Genomic DNA, 7,519 nt, shown 5'->3' on the forward strand with positions numbered 1-7,519 from the left:
TGGCAGGTGCTTGGAGGCAAATGCCACAGAGAACTGAGGTTATCATCTTCTGCACTTTCTGGGGCTTTCCAGAGATCAGTGACATTCCGCCTTGGTAGAGTGCCAGATAAAACACAATGGTGAAAGAAATTGGTTACTGGTGATCCCCAACAAAGCAGGTGTGACTCACGACTCTGGCGGATAGAAAGTGGGATAAGAGTCTGTTGTACTGTGAGCTTAGGTCTCCGAGAAGCTCTGAGAATGAGGAAAGAGAGATTTCAGATTTCAGGACACATAGGTAGAAATGCCAGGCACAGTGTCTCCCTCGGGGTTACGGTGGATGAGACCGCCGGATAGGATCACCAGCCCTGGGCTCACCCAACAGAGCCAGACATGGGCTTTCTGGGTTCATCTGTTCTGCTAGACAGGGCTGCACCTGTGGTGACTTATGAGCAGGTGTCCCTCTAATTAATCCGCTCAAATCTAAACTGTCCCCTCTTTCACCTGCGAAGAAATGCTCCTCATTACCTTGGGTGTCCACCTTTCCTTTATGTGAAGGTGGTTTTTTTGGTTGTTGTTGTTTTTAAACCAACCAACCAACCAACCAACCAACCAATCAACCTCTCTCTCTCTCTCTTAAAATAGATAACATTTCTGGGAGAGGACTTTTCCAGCTATTACGTCCTTAGCTGTGTCAGACTACTGATTTCCAATGAGACAATAGGTTGAGAGTGGGAGGAAGGACTTGGGGCTCATGAATTTTGAAAGAGGAGGACGTGGTGCCCGACACACCCTCCTGGGAAGTCTTTCAGTAAGTACGCTCTGAGCACCTATATCATCAGTCTACCTCGGCCACTTCCAGAGAATTCAGATTTTTTTTTCTACAGATTTTATTTATTTATCTGAGAGAGAGAGAGAGAGAGAGCATGAGTTGGCGGGGGCGGGGGGGATTGGGTGGAGGGAAGAGGCAGAGGGAGAGGGAGAAGCAGGCTCCCCGCTGAGCAGGGAGCCCGATATGGAGCTCAATCCCAGGACCCGGGAATCATGACCTGAGCCAAAGGCAGATGCTTAACCAACTGAGCCACACAGGTGCCCCAAGAATTCAGATTTCTTTGCTCCACCAAATCAGTCTCCAGGGGCAAGATCTGGACATCTTTGTGTTTAACAAACCCTTAGGGTAATTTTATCACAGTTTTGTTTCAGTCCCAGCCCTGGTTGGAGAGTCCATGGGGTGAACCACGTGTCGTTTTAAGCTGCCAAATATATGATAGATCTGCTTATGTGATTGCACCTGAAGACGAAATTCATCTACTGTGCCCCAACCATGTTGCCGGAGTACACCCTGCTGTAGGTCTCTAGTGCTTGGGGGTTGAGTGCACTGACTGGCGGAGATGGAGAGGTGGGAAGAGAGGGGAGGATGCCCTTTCTTGTTCCCTCTACTCCGACTCCTTATTCTACATCACCTCCCAGGTAGGAAGACGCATGTCCTTTGATCTCCATTGTGTTCCTAGGATACCACTGTGAGCATATCTGGATTGTTTTATTTGGACTTTCAAGGAGGAGAGAAAAAGCATTTAGCAGCTTCTTACAAGATCCTCGGTACATGGCAAAAAGGTATCCAGTGAGCTTTAATACAATCTGCTCTAACTCAGAAACTCGCTCAATGCCTTTCCTGGTATGTGTACTCCTCAAGTTCTGCGGCAAATCTTTGCTTTGCTGTTTTGTTTTGTTTTGTTTTGTTTTGTTTTGTTTTGGCAGAGCCGAAGGGAAACTGTAATGGGGGTTATTTTCCATACTTTTACCATAAATTTTTATTTACCCATCAGGAAAGAAAAAGAGCAATAAATTGAATGTTCTACTCTTTAAGAAGGACACATGCCAGGGAGGAAGGAAACTCACAAGGCTCTTAATGACATCATTTACAAAAGAAAGTCCTTAGAAACCTCTAGTGCTGCCAGGCCGACTTGCCTGGTTGATGTCCGAAGGAAATTAATTGATTCCTGTTTTTGTATCGAGTGGAAAGGGCATTAGATACGACGAATAATGGCTTTCACCTTAAATGCCTGCGCTCCAATCCTGCAAACACAAACGCCCTCCCTGAGGAATTTTCTGAGAGCACTAGTTTAACTAAGTGACAGGACCTCTCTAGTGGTGTGGTTTCTGGTGGGAAAGGCAGGATTTTTGTATCTTTAAAAGAATTAGTTTTTAGAACAGTAGTCCTATATGAATGCTGAGGTTTGAATTGTATAACTGCACAAGAAAGGTTTACATGATCATTGTGAGCTTTCTTATCATTTTTTATCTCTACTTGTCATGTTCATCAAGTGAAGATTGTATCAAAGGTGATTTCGTAACATTTGTAAACGTAAGGAGCGTTTACTCTGTCCTGAGCAGTGCCAGTGCTTTGGAATTCTGATCTTGTTAAGAGATCAAAAGGGGTAGGTACCGTCATTTTTATTTTATAGAGAGAAAACTGAGACTTGGAGATGTCCGAAGTTAACAAGAACGACAAAAAGTGGCTGAAAATATGTGATAGGAACCAAGACCATCTGATTTCAAAGTCTGTAGAGTTAACACAACCCTAGGCTTGTAGACATAGCATTTTGCTATGTGCCCACACAGATGGATGATTATTAGGGACAAAATATTGCTTTATTTCATTTTATAGGGTTCAGGTTCAAGAGAGAGAGGATAGTAGAGGAAAGAAACAGCCCCCCCCCACCGCCCCTCAGTATGTTGGCCCTTGTAAAAAGTAGGTCAGGACTCTCACTCAGCCTCCTAATAGCTGTTTCAAATCATTTTGGCTTTGCATTTTAGTTTTGTTCTCTCACTAACTCTGTATGTTCATACGGGCATGTGTCAGTGTCCTTAACTCTGGGTTCTCTACCCCGGGAAAGATGGAGTTGGATCAAATGACCATGAAGTTCATTGAGTTTAGTTCTAACATTCTACAAGTATACATGGTGCCTGCTTCAGGAAGCTCGTGATCTCCCAGCAGGTGTGAAAAACACAAGCAATGCATGGTGCAAAGTAGAAGTTCAAGTGAATAAGTGAAGTATCTCTCTAGGTGGTCTGGGAGTCAGTGCTAAATCAATGAGAAAGACTGTAAGGAAGGCAGAGAGATAACATAATCCTGGTTCCATTTAGGAGTTCCCCAAGGGGATAAAAAAAGCTGGGCTTTTTAAAAGTTCAGACAACTGGACTTATAAACATTTATAAGATGAATCCATGCTCTCTGTCATGAGGCAAATACCAGGGGAGTATTCAAGCTGAAGGACAGCTAGGAGAGGTAGGGAGCAAGAGGGGAGCCCTTGCCCTTGTATCGTCTGGTTTTTCGTTTTGCTGCGTTCCCTTTAGCACTGCACACACATTACAGGTCTCTTCGTGACACATCAGGGCCTTTCACTTAATCGCATTTTCATAGGGTCTGGAGTTCCTCGATGACACCTGTAGATCTCCATATCTGGCACAGTGCCAGCACTGATGATGCACTTAATAGATGATGGGTTGGATGAATGGTTGACATATTTTGGAGATGTTCATTCATTTAAACAACCACCACCACAACAACTCTATCAGTCCCTTTGGGGGCCAGGCACTCCTTGCAAAGATGAAAATGATCCTGACGCAGCTTTCACACAACTCCAAAATCCCGTAGAGGTGTAATCATAAATTGCAGAAATGCAAAGTGGAAAGGGAAGAATGCCTCAAGAGAAATGTAACTGAGGCCCTCCCAATTTGGGTAGACCAGAAGGGAGAGCGCAAGTAAATTCTCAACTTGATAAAACCGAAAGAGAAGACGTAGAATGGGCAAATATGGCCCCAGAGAGCCAGACGATTTTTTTGGTTTTCCCCCTATCAGCCCCTCCACTCTCAAAGTGGATCAGTTTCCTTAGGCCTTGGATGCTGGTTCTTGGATTTCCTTCACCCCTCTGGCATCTTATCCATTCGAGAGGCTCAGATCACATCCTGACTTTTGGGTAGCCATGTGTCTAGCCATAAGAACCCCAAACATGAATAAAAACAATATAGAAAGTATTGGTTCTCATCACAGACAGAGCAAGAACTCAAGGGCAAGAGCTGGCCAGAGATTGAGGGGAAGGGCGAGGAGGATGAAAGCAGAAACAGCGGGTCTTTTCATTGCCATGTGTCTTCCTTCCAAAGAAGGAAGCATGGAAGGTCTAGGTGAGTGGGGGGTTCTGCTTTGAAACGAGCTAGTTACTTCGTTCGACAAGCAAGTGGAGCGTCTGTGATGACTCAGGCAGTGTGCTGAGCTCTGAGAGACCCTAGCATCTCCCTGTTTGTGTAATTAAATCTGAGATAGAGAATGCAAAGTGTATTAGTTTGTTGGGGCCGCCATTACAAAGTACCACAGAGTGGGTGGCTTAAACCACAGAAATTTATTTTCTCACAGTTCTAAAGGCTAGTAGTCCAAGATCAAGGTGTCAGCCGTGTTTTTTTGTTTGTTTTTATTTATTGTTGTTTTTGTTTTGTTGTTTGTTTGTTTTCCCTGAAACCTCTCTCTTTGGCTTGCAAATGGCCCCCTTCTCGTGGCTTCACAGCTCCCTGTGTGTTGCCTGTGTCCTGATCTCTTCTTATAAGAACACCAGTCAGACTGGACTAGGGCTCCCCCTCATGACCTCATTTTGCTTAATTATGGCCTTAAAAGTCCTGTTTCCACAGTTACCTTCTAAGGCACTAAGGGTTAAGACTTGAACCTGTGAATTTTGAGAAGACACAGTTCAGCCCATTACATGAACTTCAAACTCACAGCCTCAGTACAGGAAGGGGAGAAGCGTGGAGGTGTTTATTTTATGAAAGTTTACCTTTAATAGGTAAGTAAATCCATGTTCCTCAACAAAATGAAAACCAGCTTGAAAAAGCCAAAGCGTTAAAGTTTTCCATTTACTCAGGATTTTATTGTTTGATGAAGATAGTAATTTTTCAGTTTTTTTGGCACTAAGCTATGTTAACCAGCCCTGTTTTGTTTACTAAGTCCTTAGTTACAGCCTAGAGCTGACGTAGAATGTCTTGCTCTGGCAATGTGTACACAATGTACAAGCTCTGAAAGAGGAAAAAACATACTTTGCTGGCCTTAGGCTGAAATTTACTATAAAGGAGGATTTCAAGGGTGTTAAGAGAAGGGATAAGTGATGCTGCATGATTTTCTTCCAGTGGATGGAGACGCATTTTTTTGGACTTGGATAAGAGGAAACATTTTGACTTGGGATCAAGGGGGAACAACATGACATTAAGATTGTTCGTTATGCTTATCAACAGGAACCTCTATGCTTGTTAAAGTCACTTCTGTTCCCATAGAGGACATTTTCATTTCTGACCTTAGTCATGACCTTTAAGTGCCTGTGTGAAATGATGAAAGATACTGCAAAATTCCATCCCTGAGCCAATTTTGTTATTATCATAGTGTGGCAACTTAAAAAAAAAAATCCTTATTCTGTGCATGGAGTAGAGTTTGGGGTTATTTTAAATAGTGCCACCTACTGATTTTAAATCTAATAATATTACCAATTTGGTTTTTTTTTTTTTCCATGAAGAAAACAACTTTGTATAAAGTATTCCTAGAGTAGTTGAATTCTAGGAGATATTATAAAATGCCTATCTTGTTCGTCTTCCTTATCTTATAGGGAAGAACCTGAGGTTAGCAGATGTTGCCTCTCTTTCTTTCTCAGTGAAAGAATCACAATTCAACCCAACTGAATCCAAGGTTCCCCATCTCCCTACTTAGGGCTTGTACTAGCCTTAGAGTCACAGAGCATGTGCCAAATGGGACCTTGGAGACCATGGAGTCAACCCCTCTTGTTACTATTAATTCATTGATTATTATTAATTAAGGGCGCGGTGGCCCAGAAAGGCGAGACAATCTGTTGAGGTCACAGGGAATTGAAGGGAGGAAGTGGAACCTACATTTTTATTCTCCAAGTTCTGAGAACACCCTTCCAGGATTTCTCCTAGCACCTCCTGTGTGTCTCCTATGCACAAAGGTACTGACAAGGGCCCCGAGTCCTTATCTTACAGTAAGGATAGGAAGCACAGGGTTTGGGACTCCTCTTCTTGTACTATTTATCTTCCTTTTGTAAGAAGAAGGAAGATAGGACAGGGTTAGAGATTCCAACAAGGACACAGACAGAGTTCCAACTTTATCTAAGTGTGGTGGATCCTTTGAAGAATGTGTTTCTCAAGTATAGACTACCTGCTAGGAAGCAAGGATCAAAAACAAAACAAAACAGAAAAATGATTTTGTGCTCTCTTCTTTCTCAGTGTGGGGAAACTAGATTAAAAACATTTCAAAGCATACCTAAAAATACACGGTGCATAAAACGAACTCACATACCAGGTATTTCTTTTATTGTAGTGTCGTGGACCTGTCTCCTCTCTCCATCCACAAATTGAAACCTTCTGGAAGCAAGACTGTATCTCAATCACTTTTATCTATAATACTTCGCATGACCAATACCAGTTTAACTTAATGAACTCACATTCAACAACAATAAAAGATGTCCTGGAACAAGATATCATAAGATTCCTACATTGGTTAGAATTAGACCCCACGGGGGAGGAACAGGAAAGGCAGTACTTAAACGAGTAGAAATGTTTCCTACCCCACATTCAAGATGTTCATAGGCGGTAGCCAACACTTCATGGTGCAAGTGATCAAGAGACAGTTCTTTCTTATAAACTGTGGAGTATGGCTTCCGCTCCAAAATGGCTGTGAGAACTCTAGTGATTACATGTAAATTCTAGCAAATAGGAAGGGGGGAAGTGATGAAGAATGATGTGCCCTCTCCATTTAAGAATACTTCCAAGAAACTACATACACAACTTCTGCGTATAGCACAATAGCCAAAATTCAGTCGTGGCCATAGCTAGCTGCAAAGGAGGGGAGGAAATGTAGTCTTTTTCTCCTGAGGGAGTCACAGGCCAACCTTTAGAGGGATTCCATTAGGGAAGGAGGGGGAGGGTCTGGAAGAAAACTGACAGGATCTGTCACAACTCCAAGCTCTTGAAAGGAAAGTTTCACAGTGGTATTTCAGGTTTTTGTTTCTTTGGTTGGTTTTTGGTTTTGGTTTGTTTTTCATGGGGGCCAGTAGTCTTTGGTCTTGTGATAAAGATTGTAGGTTTAGTAAGAAACAGATTGAACCCTGGCTCTGCCGATTACTACATGTGTGTGACTTTGGTTAAGGACCTTAACTTGTAGGATTATTGGATGAATGAAACCACACTCCTGGCACATTGGCCATAGGCAATAAATGGTGGTGTTTATTGTCATTTTTTCTTATTAATTTTCCCTTTAAGAACATGTATACCCCAAAACACATCTATAAAAGATGTGAGGATTTCGTCATTCTCCCATCAGATAGAGGGAGAATTATAAACTCACTCACCAAAGTGCCAAAAGCAAGGAATCATTCTTTCCTTCTGATGAGCTGGCATGGGGAATTGTTTCTGCGAATATTCTGTATATATGGGTCCTGACCTGTGGCCCCATGGGAAATGTCATTACATGTGGGATTCTGTGTAT

At 42.7% G+C, this 7,519-nt stretch overlaps 1 long non-coding RNA gene across 1 annotated transcript; it reads left to right on the plus strand.

Moving 5' to 3' along the window:
• The first annotated feature begins 635 nt into the window (after positions 1–635).
• Positions 636–6,510, plus strand: LOC309860412. The gene is made up of 5 exons (XR_014309351.1): positions 636–790; positions 1,172–1,326; positions 1,491–1,585; positions 4,663–4,814; positions 6,353–6,510. It is a non-coding gene; the product is annotated as an uncharacterized lncRNA (long non-coding RNA).
• Positions 6,511–7,519: the final 1,009 nt, after the last annotated feature.

This window comes from Mustela nivalis (genome assembly GCF_964662115.1).
Source record: "Mustela nivalis genome assembly, chromosome: 2".
In the NCBI taxonomy this organism is placed as follows: domain Eukaryota; kingdom Metazoa; phylum Chordata; class Mammalia; order Carnivora; family Mustelidae; genus Mustela; species Mustela nivalis.